Source organism: Halichoerus grypus, chromosome 12 (assembly GCF_964656455.1).
Source record: "Halichoerus grypus chromosome 12, mHalGry1.hap1.1, whole genome shotgun sequence".
In the NCBI taxonomy this organism is placed as follows: domain Eukaryota; kingdom Metazoa; phylum Chordata; class Mammalia; order Carnivora; family Phocidae; genus Halichoerus; species Halichoerus grypus.
This window is the reverse complement of record NC_135723.1, coordinates 46,170,714-46,191,522: the sequence shown is the minus strand read 5'-3', so window position 1 is coordinate 46,191,522 and position 20,809 is coordinate 46,170,714.

The window sequence follows — 20,809 nt, the reverse complement described above, 5'->3', positions numbered from 1 at the left end:
AAAAAGAAAAAAAAGAAATGTATCCCGAGGTGGAATTTTGCCTCCAGTCCTAATTGGCAGCTCAGTATATGTGGTGATAAGTAAGAAGCCTTCATCTGATGAGGCATCCAAGCATTCAAATTGCAGCATCAAGGCTTAGGAAGCTTGCAAGAAGGTTCAGTACCCCCGGAATCCTGCTTGGGAAGATCCTAGTGCCCACCCTGGCGTGATGCAGGAGCTATGGTCCAAGTCTAGTGGCTGACTAGTGCGATCAGCAGGAAGCTGTAACTGGTTTCTATGGTGTTTTGCAGAAGACAATTCCTTTTTCTAAGAAACTAGCTTTCAGGGGTACCTGGGTGGCTCCGTTGAGAATCAGACTCTTGGTTTCGGCTCAGGTCATAATCTCAGGGTCATGAGATCAGGCAGCCTGGGTCTCCGCACTCAGCGGGGAGTCTACTGGAGATTCTCTCTCTCTGCCCCTCCCCCCCTCAAATGAATGAATAAATCTTGAGAGAAAAGAAACTAGCTTGCAGAAAATCAGTCTTAGGCAAATTCATGTTTACCTTTCAATATTCATAGTTCTAAAACATCCTGAATTTTGTTGCATAAAAGGTACATATTAGGGGACAGGCCAAAGTGTGTACCATGGGAGGCACCCCCTATTAAGTGTGTGTGAAGCACTGGCTGGCACAAATGAATACATTCACTAAAGTAAAACTGATCAACAAGCTAATGTACGAGAAAACCCAGCCTGGGGTGGTTGTTTGGGTCTTGGCACTCTACTTCCCAGGAGAGACAGTGGATCTTTCTCAAGCTCTACCTTAGGGATCAACTGAAGAGGGGTATCTTCTATGTACTCTCACAAGACGGGGAAATATTAACATTTATCTCCTATGAGACAAGAGGACTTGTAAGTCAAAGGGATTGTTTTATCATTGCTTTGAAGTCTAGAGAAGCATGATTCTGGCTGTCATCAATTTTAATGGACTCAAGATCAAAGGAAGAGCCATCTGAGTCAACCACATTTCTAACCACTGGCCCTGTAAAAACAGATGATGTGTGTTATTAACTAAAGTGCTCTAGGAGAAGGTAGTGGTGATCAGAAACCATGTCCAAATTCATATCCCTACCAAATCCCCCCCTCACAAAGAACAACAAGAAAGACAAAGGGAAGATTTGCTGTTCCGGTTAAGCAATACTAAGTGTAGTCAGAGCTCTTACCCTCTCCTTGTCCCTGCACACCCCCCCAGCCCAGAAGCAAGTTTAAAAAGCAAAACAAATTTCTGTGGGCTTGGTGTGGGGGACAGCTGTCAGAAATCTAAGTCCAAAAGTCCAGAGAGGGGCAGAGGTAGTACCCCCGTTCCCCAAGACCTGGACTGCTCACCATGATGGAGCAGTAGAGCCAGCAAGGAAGAGGAAGGAGAGCAGGGCTCAAACATAATTCTCCTCAAAATTGTACCAGAGAGAAAGGAGAGGAAAAGAGTCAAGGCAGAGACTGAGCTCTAAGCTCAGACACATCCCACCTCCTGGAGGATGATGGTCTAGAGGGTGTGGTCGTAAGACACAAGGACATCCTAGAGCATAAAATAGCCTGGCGCTCCCTGGCAGAGCCAGCACCCCAAGTTCTAGTGACCACTGGCCCCACCCAATAACTTTGTTCTACTTAGTTGCTCAGTCAACTGAAAATGGAGTGTGCTTCTCAAAACACATTTGCTATTTTTGTCAAGTCCCTGCAACTGGGAAGAAAAATCATCTGTGATTATTTAGGATACATAGTTTTCAATTGTGAACCATGTTAACAATGCTGGCCATAGAGATAATTGTTAGATTAAGGAAGGAAAGTGAGTTTTTATCAATGAAAAAAGTGGGGGTGCCTGGGTGGCTCAGTTGGTTAAGCATCCACCTTTGGCTCAGGTCATGATCTTGGGGTCCTGGGATTGAGCCCCTCATTGGGCTCCCTGCTTAGCGGGGAACCTGCTTCTCCCTGTGTGTGTGTGTGTGCACTCTCTCTCTCTCTCTCCCCCCCTCCTTCCCTCAAATAAATAAAATCTTTTTAAAAATGAAAAAATTATCAAAAGGAACAATTTTTTAAATGTAACTGTTGACTATTTCCTCATTATTCACATTTTAGATAGTACCAAATATTGCTAGTCTTGAGAAATTTCTAGCCTTGTACACAGAAAGCATTGTATTTCTAGTAGTATTTTGAACACTGTACGTTTTATTCCTGAGATTTAGTTTTTGTGTAATTCTACAGCCTGACCACAGAATAGAAATTCATAATTAAGATGGTCCATGTTGATCATGTTTTTTGCTTTTGAACAAAAAATGTAAGTTCTCCTATTTTCATGGTTTACCAAGTTCTCTCTTTAAAATTTAAGAACCCAGTATATTTAAAAGTGTATTAAATTCCATGCTGTCCATGTAAATTGGCAATATTCTATTTTAATGGGGGGGCGCTTATATTTTCTTTTAACTGACTTATCAGATGTTAGAACTAAAATCTACCATCAAAAACTCACTGCCACTGATTCAAAGTACCCTGGGATTTTTTTTTTTTAATGTGGACAACGTCATTTACTGAAGTACTTTTGAAGGGTGTAGGCAGAAGTTGAACTACTACTCTGTATTGTGTTGGAACTGCTAGGCTAACACTTTCTATGGTCTTTAAATTAACAAATGGGGTATTGGCAATTATACAAAACTTCAATTCTCTATGAAGTTTTCTGAAGAACTGAAACATCTGCAATGAATGATTTATTTCTCTCACTGAGATAATACTTGCTTTAGGAGAAGTAAGCTTTAAACCTCTGGAGGAGTAATAAGACTTTATTGACTTTATATGATGTTTTCTGTATAAAATTTAAACTCATCCATAGGTGTCAATTTCTAAAATGCTTGAATATTATGCTCTCGTATGACATCTTATCATTCCCTCTAATACAGCATCTTAAGACAGTTTCACAATGGCACCAAGTAATAGGACCAAGCACAAGACAGGAAAAGGAAAGACAAAATGAAAGAGGGAAAAAGAGATGAAGGACAGAAGGAAGGATGAAAGCTTATCTAAAAGGTCTGTGGTGTGCAATAGCCAACCTGTGGAAAGAGCCAAGATGTCCATCAACAGATGAATGGATAAAGAAGATGTGGTATATATATATACAATGGAATATTATGCAGCCATCAAAAGGAATAAAATCCTGCCATTTGCAACGACGTGGATGGAATTGGAGGGTATTATGCTGAGTGAAATAAGTCAATTAGAGAAAGACATGTATCATATGACCTCACTGATATGAGGAATTCTTAATCTCAGGAAACAAACTGAGGGTTGCTGGAGTGTTAGGGGGTGGGAGGGATGGGGTGGCTGGGTGATAGACATTGGGGAGGGTATGTGCTATGGTGAGTGCTGTGAATTGTGTAAGACTGTTGAGTCACAGACCTGTACCTCTGAAACAAATAATACATTATATGTTAAAAAAAAAAAAAAAAGAAGAAGAAGAAGAAGAAGATAGCAGGAGGGGAAGAATGATGGGGGGGAAATCGGAGGGGGGGATGAACCATGACAGACTATGGACTCTGAGAAACAAACTGAGGGTTCTAGAGGGGAGGGGGTGGGGGGATGGGTTAGCCTGGTGATGGGTATTAAGGAGGGCACGTATTGAATGGAGCACTGGGTGTTATACGCAAACAATGAAATCATGGAACACTACATCAAAAACTAATGATGTAATGTATGGTGATTAACATAACATAATAAAATAAATAAATAAATAAATAAATAAATAAATAAATAAAGGTCTGTGGTGTGGACACGGACATTCATATCTGTCCATCAAGTGCGAGTAGCCTTTCAACCTTTCGATTATTTCACATGTCACGAGCCCCATCTTCACAAAGTAAAATAACAACAGAACCTCTGGTGTCCCTGACCAAGTATCATCAGCACCACAGAGCAGGCGACAGCTCCAGAGGTGTTTCCATGCCCAGCTTCTGGCCCCTTTTCTTCAGGCGAGGCAGCATCTCATCCAGATTCCCTTTGCAAAAACCAAGGACCCTGACTATCACAGATAGAAATGAGAATGACAAATGAACTATTTTCTATTTTAATACTTCTCTAGGTCATTCCATTGAGGTTAAAAGAGGTCTTAGCAATACAGTTCTCTGAATCAGGATTACAGCACAGAACTGAGAAATCCTGCGCACTCCTAATGCATGTATCCCAGCGCTTGCCAATTTTAATACATTATGTCAGTCTTTTTCATAGTGCCTCATGCTGAAATCAACACCCAATGAAAGAATTTGATAAGTCAAATAGGTTTTAGATCAATAGCTATGAGTAATTAAATTCTACCCTTTGCAGGCATTTGATGACGTATTTACAGTTTTAAATCACTGTCCGTTAGCCTTCCATTTTCTTCATCTGTACCTAGCGCCCACACCAAAGTGAAATAAAAATACACAATAGACATGCCTCACATGAATATACATACATGTATTGAACATCACATATAAAACAGCCAACATCATTCTGAGCAGCCATTTGAGCAGTTCAGATGATTCAAGGGGAAATTCAGTCCAAGTGAAGATGAGCCCCTTTTCCTTTCATGATCCTTAATTAGATGGATCAATGGAATAGCTGTTACATTTTGGCAGGCCATTAAAATCTGTTAATTAATCGTAAGTAAGTTTCATCAAAGCTTGGAGTATATTTATTATACTTGGTTTTCTACCATTAGCAATTAGGCAAGTGAAGAGCTTTCATTTCTAATTTTATTCTTGTCTTATTAATTCAATGATACCCCAGTCCTGTTTCTCTCATAAAGCAGTTATGCACAATACCCACAACCACTAACAAGGCACCAGGGCCAGGCACTACACACCAAATTAGAACCTGTCTCATTGGAACTGGGCCCACTATTCATCCCTGATTCCAGGTTTTCTGCACTTTGAGAGTGGATGTCAAATTAATTTATAAAGCACTTTTGAAAAAAGAATCCTGCTGAGCAGTATCATGAGATCATGAGTTTAAAGTCTCCAGGAGTCAATCAGCTAGAAAGATGGTTTCAAAGGCCAAAGACATTGTAATAATGCTGCATTGAAGCATATTGCTAATCTTTATCCTTTGTTTTTATTTGTTTCAATTTATAGTTCTTTTCACTTATATCATCTTTGTCCATGCCCTCCCCAAGAATGAAAATAAAATCTATTTAACCTTTCGATTTTCAAATGTCTGAAAGAATGAATCTATACATACAAGGAACATATGTGTAGGTAGATTTATGTCAAGTAATACTATGGATTCTAATTCAGAAATAGCTCTGGAGTAGTCTCTCTTCTTCATGCCCTCCACTTAATACACACCCCACCTGCTTAGTCAATAAGATTTTTAAATATCAATTAGGTCCGAGGTACATGGAGACATAGAAACTAAAGGACTTGGTCTCTATCCTCAAGTGGCTCCTAGGAGGCAGTCACAAAAGCCACGAGGACAACAATGAAGTACATAAAAGGAGGTCAGAAAGTAATGACCAGATATACCTGGTAGGGGTACCCAACTCAGGCTGAGGGAGGGGATCAAGGGAGGTATCTCTGAGGAGATGCCTTTCATATAGCTCTTGAAGAGTAACAAAGAATTAACCAAGTAAAAACCCAGGGTGAGGCTGTGGGGGAGGCCAGTGACCAGAAGGCAAGGGGATGGGCATTCCAGAAGGAAGGAATACCATATAGAAGAGTTTGGAGACAATAAATGTCTGCTTTGTTCTGGAACAGCTTTTTAATGAAGGAATCAAGAAGAAAGGAAAATAAAAAATTAACACTTATCAAGTGTTCCTGTATTCCAGGCACTGTGTAGGGTACATTTCCCATACAACGAAAATCTTCACATATTTCAGTGCTGTCTGCTGACTCCCTATTTCAGTGGGGTCTTTGAAGGTGGACCTCATGAAACATCGATCCTATGACACCACAAGTAGTTTGCCACAGAGGGTTTCATGCAGAATTTTCTTAAATGTTTTTCCTAATTGAAAACAGGAGTCTAAGCAAGACCACCTCTTGTACTGAAGGTGTGACTTTTTTATTATTATTTGAAGGCAGTTAGGGACTCGAACATACTTTGAGTCTCTAACCTTGAAGCTAAATAATGTGTTTCGTAGTGCTCTGAACCCCATCATGAGTCGTGGAAAAAGAGCCATTGATGAGAGAGGTGGGTGGGAAGTTGAAATAGAGGGTACTTGCAAAGAGTGGTAATTTTAGCACAATTACCCTATTTATCATCATAGATCACTGAAATGACAAAAATAGAACAACAAAGCCCTCGTCATGGAAAATAAATTGTAGAACGTAGACTTTTTCGGTTTAAGTTTCTGTCCAGAGTCCACATCTAAATACCATTAACAATTTGCTCCAGGAGGACTATGATCTCACCCTGGGCATGAGGCAAAAGGAGGCAAAGCAAGGAAAAGGAAACTGCCAGGAAACCAGGCCAAGGACAAAAATATGTACAAAGAAAGAAATGGAGGAGAGAATAATAAACTCCAGTGAGAAAAAGCCAAGGAAAGATATTTTTAAAAATATTCTGGTTCTTAAGTCAGCAGACTGAATATGTAATCAGAATATGGGGATGCTATTTAGTACTCTACTTGATCAGAAGGAAAACTTGATTTAATGGAAAATGAAATATTTCTGGATACTTACTACCAATTCAGAATATCAAATAAATATTCCAGGGAATAGTGGCAAATTAGATGTTTCCTATGACTTTTTCCTCTTCCAAGGACTTTTTTATTTTAAGTATAGGACTTTCAGTTTATCATTTTAAGGTACTTTTTTCAGATACAAATGATGCTTATTTTGTCTTTTACCTTGTCCATTTAGTATTTTTTTAATGCACAGTTTTCATAAAAAATAAGGCTAATTCTCCATGGCTGCAATTGTCCACATATAGCCATGTAGTTGAAACAGTAATATTTAAGGAGTCAAAATGAGGTTAGCTTGATGAATGTTTCCCAGTGTTGTTTCAGCAGATTTTTCTTATTTCTAATTCAGAAGTGCTATTAATATTTACTTAGCTATTGTTCTATTAAGTAGTAGTTTTTTTAATGTGCTCTTCCATGTAATTCTACTAAACTTTTTTTTTTTAATGAAAGTACTGTTATTTATTTTTAAAGTCATCTCTATGCCCAATGTGGGACTCCCGAAGTATATTTTTTTTAAATGTCAATTTTTATATGTTACTCTGATCCAACACATCAACCAAAGAATATGAAAAAGCAATTATAAAAAGAAAAAAACACAAGGGAAACACATTTTAACCCAAGTAATTAAAGAATACCAGATGTCATTTTCAACATGCTAAATTAGCTGAAATATATGTCTATGGAATTCAACTAATAGACTTAAATATTCACCTACCAAATGACAGAGTCAGAATCAAATTTCATTTTCTTTTCCCCAACAATCCTCTGCTGTCCATCATGTTCAGTGCTAAGGACATGTCAGTCTTCTAGGAATAGAATATTATAGAAACTTCCTTTTGAATATCACACTCATTTACAAAGAAAGTCTTGTACCAACAATGTGAGGGTTGAGTTTTACTGACTTCATGGGAGCAACTGATAATGATCAGAGTCATGTTTTTAAAGAGTAGCCTATACTAACACTTTATGCAATTTTACAAATCACATGCTACTTCCTGCCATCATCAGCATCCCACGCTCATCACCAGCCTTATTTTTTTTTTTTTTTTTCCATCTTCAGCCCATCATCACCAGCCTTCTTAGAGCATACAGAAAACCTGGTGCACAGTCACCTTTTTGATAGGTATCATGAAAAAAGGCAGAAAAGCCTTTGTTCTCACAGTCCATATCCTGACTCATCGGCTGCTCTAGTTCAGTTTCCTTTACTGACTTTTATTCCTCTGCAGTGATTTCTGACACCAGCTCCCCAAAGCTGAGCCAAACTTCTCAAGTTAATGGCACAACCCTCCATACTGCCCTTGGTTCAGACATCAGCCACAAGTTCCAGGTCCCTAGCCACCCATACCTTTGACCAGCTGGCTATAAAGTGGGGGGTTTCCACTACCCCCTCAGGATTTAAACTACTACAAGAACTCCTAGAATTCAGGAAAATGTGATACTGATCATTATAGTTTTATATAGCAAAAGGGCATAAATCAGAACCAGCCAAAAGGAGAGATATATAGACCAAGATCAGGGATATTCTTTAAATACACACGTTCCATGGTCTCTTTCCCATGGAGTCAGGACAAGTCACCCTCCTCCTAGATCCATGTGTGGCTATACAGAATACTGCCAAAGAAATTCACCTGTACTTCAGGGTCCAGAATTTTTCACTGGGGCTTTATTACATAGGTGTGATTGATTGAATCGTTGGCTGCTAGGTTGAATTTCCATAGGTCAGGCTAACATCATGAAGCTCAGAGTCCCAACCTTCCAATCACATGGTTGGTCTTTCTAGTGTGGCCAGGCCCCATCTGGAGTTACCTCGCTAGTATCACCCACCTAGGGACACGCTGCGTGCCACTTCGTGCTGACAGGGCCACCATGAATAACAAAGACACTCTCATCTCCCAGGAAATTCCAAGGATTTAGGCTACCTCCAGGAACCAGGGACAAAAGCCAGCCAAATTCTTTATTACACAGGATCCTCTGTCCTTCAAAGGTTGTTTTTTCCCAGGATTCTGTCTTCTTTATTGTCATCAAGACATTAAGAGATCTCATCTTCTAAAAGGCATTCTATTATTCTCTTTAGACAGGTAATGCCCACCTCCCCATCTCCAGATGGACCCTGTTTTGTTTTCCAGATAAACTCTCCAAGTGTGGTACCTATCAGCAGCATCAATATCACCTCAGAATTTAGTAGAAATCTAAGTTCTCAAGTCCCACTCCAGATATACTCAATCTGCACCTCTGGGGTGGTGCCAAGTAATCTGTATTTTAACAAATCCTACAGGTAATTCTGATAAACATGAATGTCGGAGAACCATTTTTCTTGACTTGTATCCCAGCTACCTTTGGTATGTCCAGACCCCTCAAACCCAGTGAGTAGAAAACCCATAATCATCTTTTCCCTCATAGCCTCTTCTACTCATATTTTCTCTGTTTTAGGAAATAGCACCATTAATTAAAATATTGAACAGATATTTCATTTATTCAGTGCTTTTTATGCATTAATCAGGCCCGCCTCTATCATCATGGGGATTACAATTTAGGAGAGTTAAAAGACAGAAGCAATGTCCTGGGTAGCCTGAGAGTCCTGGCCTAGCATGAGACAAAAACCAGCAGCAGGGAGCCAGGGAGGATTTTCCTTGTGGAAGGGAGATTTAAACACTTATAAGATGGCAAAGAATTATCTAGAGACATAAAAAAAGAGGAGGAAGAGCATCACACAGAGGATGCCGCATATGTAAACGATTAAGGTTGGATAGACTGTGGCTTATTTTAGAAACTTGAGGAAGGTTCTTCCAGCATAGTAAAGCATATTGAGTGGGAGAGAGGAAGAGTGATGAGAATTAATACTTCATCTGGAAAGGGATGGTGCTTAACCTTGCAAGCCTTTAAAAGATTTTTATCATTAGATTAAGAGCAAAAATTGAATTATGAGTAGGGACTAGTATATTCCATAGTTTTTGAAAGGTCACTCTGGATAAGGTAAGCAATTGAAGGGGGAAAACAAGGGTATGAGGAGCCCAGACAGGAAGCTACTCCTACAGTGGTCTATAGATAGGCCGAGGTGGCTTGGAATAGGAGGGGACATGGAACAGAGAGGTAGACCACTTTAGAGAGTATTTGGTTCTCCCAACCAACCAACTCCTTTCCTTGATCCTACTCCAGTGCTTTTCTAAACAAATCAATCTTACCATCATGGCATTTTGAAAATCTAGTTTTCTTTTAGAAGGAATGTTCTGATTCCTAGAGCTCAATCCTAGCCTTTGCTCATGCTACAGTAACCATTTAACTGCTCAACTTTCAATGCCCTATCACAAAAGATCTCAGTAATGTATTTTGGTCTTATCACACCCCCACACACTTAGAATGTTTTTATTTTTAGCTAACTGAAAGAATAATGCCCAAAATTTTTAATAGGACTTAAAACTCTTCATAAAATTCAAGAATTCTTATCAAGGCACAACACAACTTTTAAAAATTTCACATCCAAGCCTCTGTTCCAGCCATACCATACTGTCCTGTGTTTCTCTTCTTTTCCCAAATTGAACTTTGTCCTCCGTTGCTATTCCCTCTGGACGCTGCCTCACAATCACTCTCAGACAGTCCATACCCCATACGTTTAGTCACATGCCAACTAGTCAATGTTCAGCTCTTGGTACAGATGTGACTTCCATCCCCTGGAATCCTTCTCTAGCCTCCTGATTGGGTGTTGCTGCTCATCCTTGTTCTCTATAGCACTCCATAGCTCTGTTGTAGGATTTCTCAGACTAAGTGATCTTATCCATTTACTATTCCCTATCTCCTATTTGCTTCTTGGAGGCAAGAAATGTATTTTCTTCATCTCTGTATGTGCTGTGTCTTGAAATAGAGTAAACTTACAGTAAATGAGATAAATGGTTAAGTCAGTGTGTTCAAATCCTACATTTAATCACAGCCTTTTTAACAGCTGCATCATGTTAGGCCACTCGACAGCCTTCTGAACTTTGGTTTCTCCATCTCAAAACCAAGATAACACCTTGACTCAAAATGGTGTAACAGTTAATTAAGCATTTAATAATGGATACAATTTTATCTATAAATATATTACTAAATCTGATATGATTATATTTAATTTCTTGGTATTTTGGTTTTCTCGTCTATAACAAAGGTTTGAGTAGGTCTGGCTTTTAAAAGGAGCCCAGTAAATGTTGATTTAAGTGACTAAATGCATGAATGAATGCAGGCAAATATAATTTTCTGTTCCTTTGTCATAAAAACTTTGCTACTACTTACTTTTTAAGTCCTTTTGAAATTCTAGCATTGAAGCCTCTATTAACCTGATTCCTCAAATTCATTTTTTGTATTATTCCTTTTCACTTTAATTGATTCAACCTCAAACACAGAAAATTAAAATCCTCACATTTCTCCTGGTCTGAGAATGAGCCTTTGCTTCATAAAACAGAAGAGTAAGCATAGATACAGTCCCTCTGTATTTTTTATTTCTCCATTATCTCCATTTAAAAAGTCAACTCCCTACACACACACACACCTGCTTTACTTCTGTCATATTTTCCAATATTCATGTAAAAATAACTTAGACTAGATAAAATTGTGTAATTTCTGTGTAAACAACCAGTGTAACAAATCCAGGAGACAGCAAACCAAAATTCTATTCTGCAAAACTCTTGAAAAATGTGGGATGTAAAATAAGAATTTAGGAATAGAGTCCAGCTGCCCCCCAACCATATTCCTTGGGTAAATTCAGTTTAAATATTGATTTAATATGCAATCATCAAGCAGCAACTCAGAACAAGGACCCCTGATCTTTTCATCAGTGATTTCCCCTCCTATTGACCTCTGGTCAACTAAGGGTCAGTGACTTAAGCAGCAATGGAAGGTGAGGTCAGACATAGCTTGGGCTTCTTTAATCTCTACTCATCTGTACAGATAAATATACTTCTTAGAAAGCTTTTTAAAGATGAAAACAAAGTTACCAATTTTCTTCCTCCTTTCAGAGAGACCCTCCAGCCATTGATAAAGGTTACAATATTTCCCATTATGCTAATTTAGATATCATATGGTCTATTTTAAGCTTTTAACCCAATTTCATGTGTAACATGTTTCCTGTTTATTCTATGTAGAAACGGTAACTTAGAGTTCTTATCAACTTCAGTGGCTTTGAAAAAGAGAGCAAAGGACAGAGAGAGGGGATAGTTTTCAGAGATAAAATAACAAGTTATTTCTTAAAATAGTCATTTTTGTCAAGGATATTTCCTCTTCCATTATTCATCTTTTAAAACATAGTTTCAAGATTCTGAAAACCCTGCAGGAGAATCTGAAAAGGTCTCTTCCCTTCAAGTCTAGATTGGAAGTCTAGCAAGAGAAGAGCACCGCATTAGTGGTTCCCCCAGTTTTCTCCTGGGCTGACTCCAGTTTTGGGGAATGGGACCAGACTTACACTTCGGGCATCCTTCACAGGAAATGGTTTCTCAACTATCAAGGCCTCATACTCTCATACACTGAGTTGCTCTGAGATTATGATGAGGCACTTTAACTTTGGACAAGTTACTGAATCTTTCTCTGTAACACATATACCTATTCACAACTTTGTAAAACATGCATCCATATATGCAGTTCTCCTAAGTTGACCCACTTGGTTCAGAACTAGTGTGCTGTCAGTCACCAAAAGAGAGTTCATGCTAATTTCATTATAACTTCAGTCACTTAGAGTATTTCCTAAATACTGTAGACAATACTCCTCAGAAATCTGTAATATCCTTTTTTTTCTTCTCCCACTCACATGTCCTCACCCACCACAATGGCTTGAATAGCAAACCTTCACTCCCCAAACACACAGCTGGACACCCCCAAGGCATTATACTTATTCTTCACTTCCTCTGTATTCTTGGGCACCTTCTATCCCACCTTCTGACACTTCCAGTTTCTGCCTGCCCTCTGATTCACCATCACAAGACTAGAAGAGCCTGTCTAATGTGGCAAGACATTCCTTAGAAAATGAAGGAAAAGATGGTCTCTTCTTTACAGAACTAAAGGAAAGGAAAGGCATATAAATATGTAGTCCTTCCAAATAAACACTTAATTTTTCACTACACAGTTCAATAGGTCACAATATGGGTGGTTAAAAAAAAAAAAAGAAACCTATTAGGTTTTTGGTTTTATAAAAAATATATCCATAATGATCAGAGTACATCTGAAATAAGGTACGTGGACCACATTTTAGAAGTATTATACACAAATAAGAAAGTGTTCCAAAAAGAATATGAGACTAAAGAAATTTAAGTAAAATATGAACTAGGATTGAAGATGAATAAAGTTAAAAATTGATAATACAACAATATAGTGAACTGGGCTATTCAAAAGCGCAAACTGAGGGGAGATGAAAGAATATCATTTGTTTAGAGGGGAGGAGCAAGATGTAGGAGGAGTAGGAGACCTAAATATCATCTGGTCCCAGGAATTCAGCTAGATAGGGATCAAACCATTCTGAACACCTACGAACTCAAAAGATCGAAGAAAAGAATAGCAGCAACTCTCTGAACAGAAAAGCAACCACTTTCTGGAAGTTAGGACGTGCAGAGAAGTGAATCCGAGGTAATATTTGGGAAGATAGATGGCGGGGGTAGGGGGCCTCTATCAGCCACTACTAGCAAGTGATAGAGCCTCGGAGCACAAAATCGGAACGTTTCGAAGTCAGCTCCGCTGAGGGACGTCGCTCCAGTGGCTAAGTGGAGGGTGGAACCCTCGCAGGACAGTGTGGTCTCAGGACCCTCGGGGTCACAGAAAGACCGGGGGTGCCTGAGTGCGGCAGAGCTCCCAGGTATCGGAGCAGGGAAGTCGGCTGCAGAGACGGAGCCAAGGAGTGGGCTCTCAGGTCGGGGTTGCCATAAACCGTGATCCACGGCACAGTCGGGCCACTGCTCCCCCAGGAGGGACCCAACAAGCGGCAGATCCAGGGAGACTCCCCTTCCTCCCCCAGGAGGAGCAGCACGGGAGTGCACCACAGGGATCTGCTGGGATTGGAGACTCCACACCGGGTCGGGTGCCAGAGATAGAAACGCTCGGTCACAGGCCGGGTGAGCATAGAGTGCGGCCGCAGATGGGGAGACGGGAGTGACTGCTTTTCTCTGGGGGCTCACTGAGGAGTGGGGCCCCGAGTTCTCGGCTCCTCGGGGGCAGACTGGGAGGCCACCATTTTCACTCTCGTCCTCCAAAGCTGTAGGGAAAGCTTGCAGGGAACAAAAGCTCCCAAGAGCAAACCCGAGCAGATTACTTAACCGGACTGGCAAGGGTGGGGCAATTCCACCTCCGGCAAAGACATTTGGGAACCACTGCAACAGGCCCCTCCCCCAGAAGATCAGCAAGGACAGCCAGCCAAGACCAAGTTTACCGATCAATGAGAATGGCAGAACTCCAGCGCAAGGGAATACAGCACATAGAATTCATGGCTTTTTTCCCATGATTCTTTAGTCTTTCAAAGCTAATTTTTTTAATTTTCTTTTTTTTTTCTTTTTTTTGAATTTCTTTTTCCCTTTGTCAACCAACATCTTATCAATCCCTTTTTTAAAAACCTTTTTTTATTTTTCATTTTTAGAGTCATATTCTATCCCTTCATAGTAGTTAATCTTATTTTTGGTATATATATATAAGTTATTCTCTCTTGAAAATTTTGGGATATAGTTTCTTTTAACAGACCAAAATATACCTTAAATCTCTAGTGTATGGCCTTGTTCTAGTCTCCTGCCTGATCACATTCTCTCACTTTTTTTGTTTTGTAATTTCTTTATTTTTTCAACCAACTTATCAATTCCTTTTATAAAATCTTTTATAATTTTCATCTTTACAGTCATATTCCATCCGTTCATCATATTTACCCTTATTATTGTACATATATAAGCTTTTCTTTCTTTAAAATTTTGGGAGGCAGTTTCTTCTAACAGACCAAAATACGCCCAAAATCTAGTGTGTAGCACTGATCTATTCACCAGCCTGATCATATCTGATCATATTCTTCTTTTTTTTTTAATCTTTTTCTTTTTCTTTTTTTTCTTTTTTCTTTCTTTCCCTTTCTTTTCCCCCGGTTTCAGGTCTCTTCTGATTGGTTTAGTGTATATTTTTCTGGGGTTATTATTACCCTGTTAGCATTTTGTTCTCTCATTCATCTATCTTCCTCTGGACAAAATGACAAGATGGAAAAACTCACCTCAAAAAAAAGAACAAGAGGCAGTACCAACTGCCAGGGACCTAATCAATACAGACATTAGTAAGATGTCAGAACTAGAGTTCAGAATAATGTTTATAAAGATACTATTTGGGCTTGAAAAAAGCATGGAAAATATTAGAGAAACACTTTTTTTAGGGGTTTATGATGTTTCTAAACATCTGCCTCCGATTTCCCCCCCTTCATTTTACCCTTCCTACTCTCTTCTTCCCTTTTTTTTTTTTTTTTTAAACATATAATGTATTGTTTCAGAGGTACAGGTCTGTGATTCAACAGTCTTACACAATTCACAGTGCTCACCATAGCACATACCCTCCCCAATGTCTATCACCCAGCCAAGGAGTGGGCTCTCAGGTCGGGGTTGCCATAAACCGAAATATTATTTTCCATCATATTTCCACCCAAAATGATGGAAAATAAAGAAGCTGAGAAAAAGATAAAAAACTACTGGATCACGAGGGAAGAATTCGAGAGATAAGTGATACCATAAGACAAAACAATATTAGAATAATTGGGATCCCAGAAGAAGAAGAAGAAAGAGAGGGGCAGAAGGTATATTGGAGCAAATTATAGCAGAGAACTTCCCTAATTTGGGGAAGGAAACAGGCATCAAAATCCAGGAAACACAGAGAACCCCTCTCAAAATCAATAAAAATAGGTCAACACCCCAACATCTAATAGTAAAACTTACGAGTCTCAGAGACAAAGAGAAAATCCCGAAAGCAGCTCAGGAAAAGAAATCTGTAACCTACAAAGGTAGAAACATTAGATTGGCAACAGACCTATCCACAGAGATCTGGCAGGCCAGAAAGGACTGGCATGGTATGTTCAGAGCACAAAATGAGAAAAATATGCAGCCAAGAATACTATATCCAGCTAGGCTGTCATTGAAAATAGAAGGAGAGATAAAAAGCTTCCAGGACAAACAAAAACTAAAGGAATTTGCAAACACAAAACCAGCCCTACAAGAAATCTTGAAAGGGGTCCTCTAAGCAAAGAGAGAGCCTAAAAGCAACATACACCAGAAAGGAACACAGACAATATACAGTAATAGTCACCTTCCAGGCAATACAATGGCACTAAATTCATCTCTTTGAATAGTTACCCTGAATGTAAATGGGGTAAATGCCCCAATCAAAAGACACAGGCTATCAGATTGGATAAAAAAACAAGACCGATCAATATGCTGTCTGCAAGAGACTCATTGTAGACCCAAACACACCTCCAGATTGAAAGTGAGGGGGTGGAAAACCATTTACCATGCTAATGGACATCAAAAGAAAGCTGGGGTGGCAATCCTTATATCAGACAAATTAGACTTTAAACCAAAGACTATATTAAGAGATGAGGAGGGACACTATATCATACTTAAAGGGTCTATCCAACAAGATCTAACAATTGTAAGTATCTATGCCCCTAACATGGTAGCAGACAATTATACAAGCCAATTAATAACAAAAGCAAAGAAACACATAGACAACAATACAATAATAGTGGGGGACTTTAACAACCCCCTCACTTAAATGGACAGATCATCTAAGCAAAAGATCAACAAGGAAATAAAGACTTTAAATGACACAGTGGACCAAATGGACTTCACAGATATATTCAGAACATTCCATCCCAAAGCAACAGAATACACATTCTTCTCTAGTGTCCATGGAACGTTCTCCAGAATAAAACACATCCTAGGTCACAAATCAGATCTCAACTGGTACCAAAAGACTGGGATCATTCCGTGCATATTTTCAGACCACAATGCTTTGAAACTAGAACTCAATCACAAGAGAAAGTCAGAAAGAACTCAAATACATGGAGGCTAAAGAGCATCCTACTGAAGAATGAATGGGTCAATCAGGAAATTAAAGAAGAATTTAAAAAATTCATGGAAACCAATAAAAATGAAAACACAACTGTTCAAAATCTTTGGGATGCAGCAAAGGCAGTCCTGAGAGGAAAGTATATAGCAATACAAGCCTTTCTCAAGAAACAAGAAAGGTCTCAAATACACAACCTAACCCTACACCTAAAGGAGCTGGAGAAAGAACAGCAAATAAAGCCTAAATCCAGCAGAAGAAGCGAAATAGTAAAGATCAGAGCAGAAATCAATGAAATAGAAACCAAAAGAACAGTAGAACAGATAGACAAAACTAGGAGCTGGTTCTTTGAAAGAATTAATAAGATTGATAAGCCCCGGGGCGCCTGGGTGGCTCAGTTGTTAAGCATCTGCCTTCGGCTCAGGTCGTGATCCCAGGGTCCTGGGATCGAGTCCCACATCGGGCTCCCTGCCCGGCAGGAAGCCTGTTTCTCCCTCTCCCACTCCCCCTGCTTGTGTTCCTGCTCTCGCTATCTCTGTCTCTTTCAACTAAATAAATAAAATTAAAAAAAAAAAAAAGATTGATAAGCCCCTGGCCAGACTTATCAAAAAGAAAAGAGAAAGGACCCAAATAAATAAAATCATGAATGAAAGAGGAGAGATCACAACCAACACCAAAGAAATACAAACAATTATAAGAACATATTATGAGCAACTCTATGCCAGCAAATTAGATAATCTGGAAGAAATGGATGCATTCCTAGAGATGTATCAACTACCAAAACTGAACCAGGAAGAAATAGAAAACCTGAACAGACCTGTAACCACTAAGAAATTGAAGCAGTCATCAAAAATCTCCCAACAAACAAGAGCCCAGGGCCAGATGGCTTCCCAGGGGAATTCTACCAAACATTTCAAGAAGAATTAATACCTACTCTTCTGAAACTCTTCCAAAAAATAGAAATGGAAGGAAAACTTCCAAACTCATTTTATGAGGCCACATTTACCTTGATCCCAAAACCAGACAAAGACCCCATCAAAAAGGAGTATTACAGACCAATATCCCTGATGAACTTGGATGCATAAATTTTCACCAAAATACTAGCCAATAGGATCCAACAGTACATTAAAAGGATTATTCACCACGACCAAGTGGGATTTATTCCTGGGCTGCGAGGTTGGTTCATCATCTGCAAATCAATCAATGTGATACATTAATAAAAGAAAGAAGAAGAATCATATGATCCTCTCAAGAGATGCAGAAAAAGCATGTGACAAAGTACAGCAAACTTTCTTGATCAAAACTCTTCAGAGTATAGGAATAGAGGGTACATACCTCAATATCATAAAAGCCATCTATGAAAAATCCACAGTGACTATCATTCTCAATGGGGAAAAACGGAAAGCTTTCCCCCTAAGGTCAGGAACATAGCAGAGATGTCCACTAACACCACTGCTATTCAATATAGTACTAGAAGTCCTAGCCACAGCAATCAGACAACAAAAAGAAATAAAAGGCATCCAAATCGGCAAAGAAGAAGTCAAACTCTCACTCTTTGCAGATGATATGATAGTTTACATGGAAAACCCAAAGAACTCCACCCCAAAACTGCTAGAACTCATACAGGAATTCAGTAAAGTGGCAGGATATAAAATCAATGCACAGAAATCAGTGGCATTCCTATACACCAACAACAAGACAGAAGAAAGAGAAATGAAGGAGTCAATTCCATTTACAATTGCACCCAAAACCGTAAGATACCTAGGAATAAATCTAACCAAAGAGGCAAAGAATCTGTACTCAGAAAACTATAAAATACTCATGAAAGAAATTGAGGAAGACACAAAGAAATGGAAAAACGTTCCAAGCTCATGGATTGGGAGAACAAATATTGTGAAGATGTCAATGCTTCCTAGAGCCATCTACACATTCAATGCAATCCCTATCAAAATACCATCCACTTTTTTCAAAGAAATAGAACAAATAATCCTAAAATTTGTATGGAACCAGAAAAGACCCCGCATAGCCAGAGGAATGTTGAAAAAGAAATGCAAAGCTGGCAGCATCACAATTCCGGACTTCCAGCTCTATTACAAAGCTGTCATCATCAAGACAGTATGGTACTGGCACAAAAACAGACACATAGATCAATGGAACAGAATAGAGAGCCCAGAAATGGACCCTCAACTCTATGGTCAACTCATCTTCGACAAAGCAGGAAAGAATGTCCAATGGAAAAAAGACAGTCTCTTCAACAAATGGTGTTGGGAAAATTGGACAGCCACATGCAGAAGAATGAAACTGGACCATTTCCTTACACCACACACAAAAATAGACTCAAAATGGTTGAAAGACCTCAGTGTGAGACAGGAGTCCATCAAAATCCTAGAGGAGAACACAGGCAGCAACCTCTTCGACCTCAGCCACAGCAACTTCTTCCTAGAAACATCGCCAAAGCAGGGGAAGCAAGGGCAAAAATGAATTATTGCAACTTCATCAAGATAAAAAGCTTTTGCACAGCAAAAGAAACAGTCAACAAAACCAAAAGACAACCGACAGAATGGGAGAAGATATTTGCAAATGACATATCAGATAAAGGGCTAGTATCCAAAATCTATAAAAAACTTCTCAAACTCAACACCCAAAGAACAAATAATCTAATCAAGAAATGGGCAAAAGACATGAACAGACATTTTTCCAAAGAAGACATCCAAATGGCCAACAGACACATGGAAAAGTGCTCAACATCGCTCAGCATCAGGGAATTCCAAATCAAAACCTCAGTGAGATACCACCGCACACCAGTCAGAATGGCTAAAATTAACAAGTCAGGAAACGACAGATGTTGGCAGGGATGCAGTGAAAGGGGAACCCTCCTACACTTTTGGTAGGAATGCAAGCTGGTGTAGCCTCTCTGGAAAACAGTATGGAGGTTCCTCAAAAAGTTGAAAATAGAGCTACCCTACGACCCAGCAATTGCACTACTGGGTATTTACCCCAAAGATACAAAAGTAGGGATCCAAAGGGGTACGTGCACCCCGATGTTTATAGCAGCAATGTCCACAAGAGCCAAGATGTCCATCGACAGACGAATGGATAAAGTAGATATCGTATAATATATACAATGGAATATTATGCAGCCATCAAAAAAAACCCCACAAAATCTTGCCATTTGCAAAGACATGGATAGAACTAGAAGGTATTATGCTGAGTGAAATAAGTCAATCAGAGAAAGACCTGTATCATATGACCTCACTGATATGAGGAATTCTTAATCTCAGGAAACAAACTGAGGGTTGCTGGAGTGGTGTGGGGTGAAAGGGTTGGGGTGGCTGGGTGATAGACATTGGGGAGGGTATGTGCTATGGTGAGCACTGTGAATTGTGTAAGACTGTTGAATCACAGACCTGTACCTCTGAAACAATACATTATATGTTTAAAAAAAAAAAAAAAGGGAAGAAGAGAGTAGGAAGGGTAAAATGAAGGGGGGGAAATCGGAGGCAGAGACGAACCATGAGAGACTATAGACTCTGAGAAACAAACCAAGGGTTCTAGAGGGGAGGGGGGGAGGGGGATGGGTTAGCCTGGTGATAGGTATTAAAGAGGGCACATATTGAATGGAGCTCTGGGTGTTATACTCCAACAATGAATCATGGAACACTACATCAAAAACTAATGATGTAATGTATAGTGATTAACATAACACAATAAAATTTAAAAAAATAAAAAAGAAAGAATATCATTCTTTTGGCCATTTGGCCAATGGATGAAACCTTCAGGGAGATAAATAAATTCAGCTTATGAAAGTAATGTCCCCATGCATTACCCCAAAATACAAATTTATTTTAGGGGTTTATGATGTTTCTAACAATGTAAATATTGAAGATTAAGCGGGATACCCACTTGAAAGGATGTTATGTGTTTTGCTCCTATGGGATTCTTACAACTCTAGTATACATTCTCCTCATCTTCTAGAATTTGACTTGAAAATATCATTCCTTGAGTTTGCCCAAATTTCTTTCACAGACTCCATTTCCAGGCTCAGGAAACCTGGATAGATTTATCATTGACTACATATATTTTTTAACCTTCAAATGGGCGTGTAA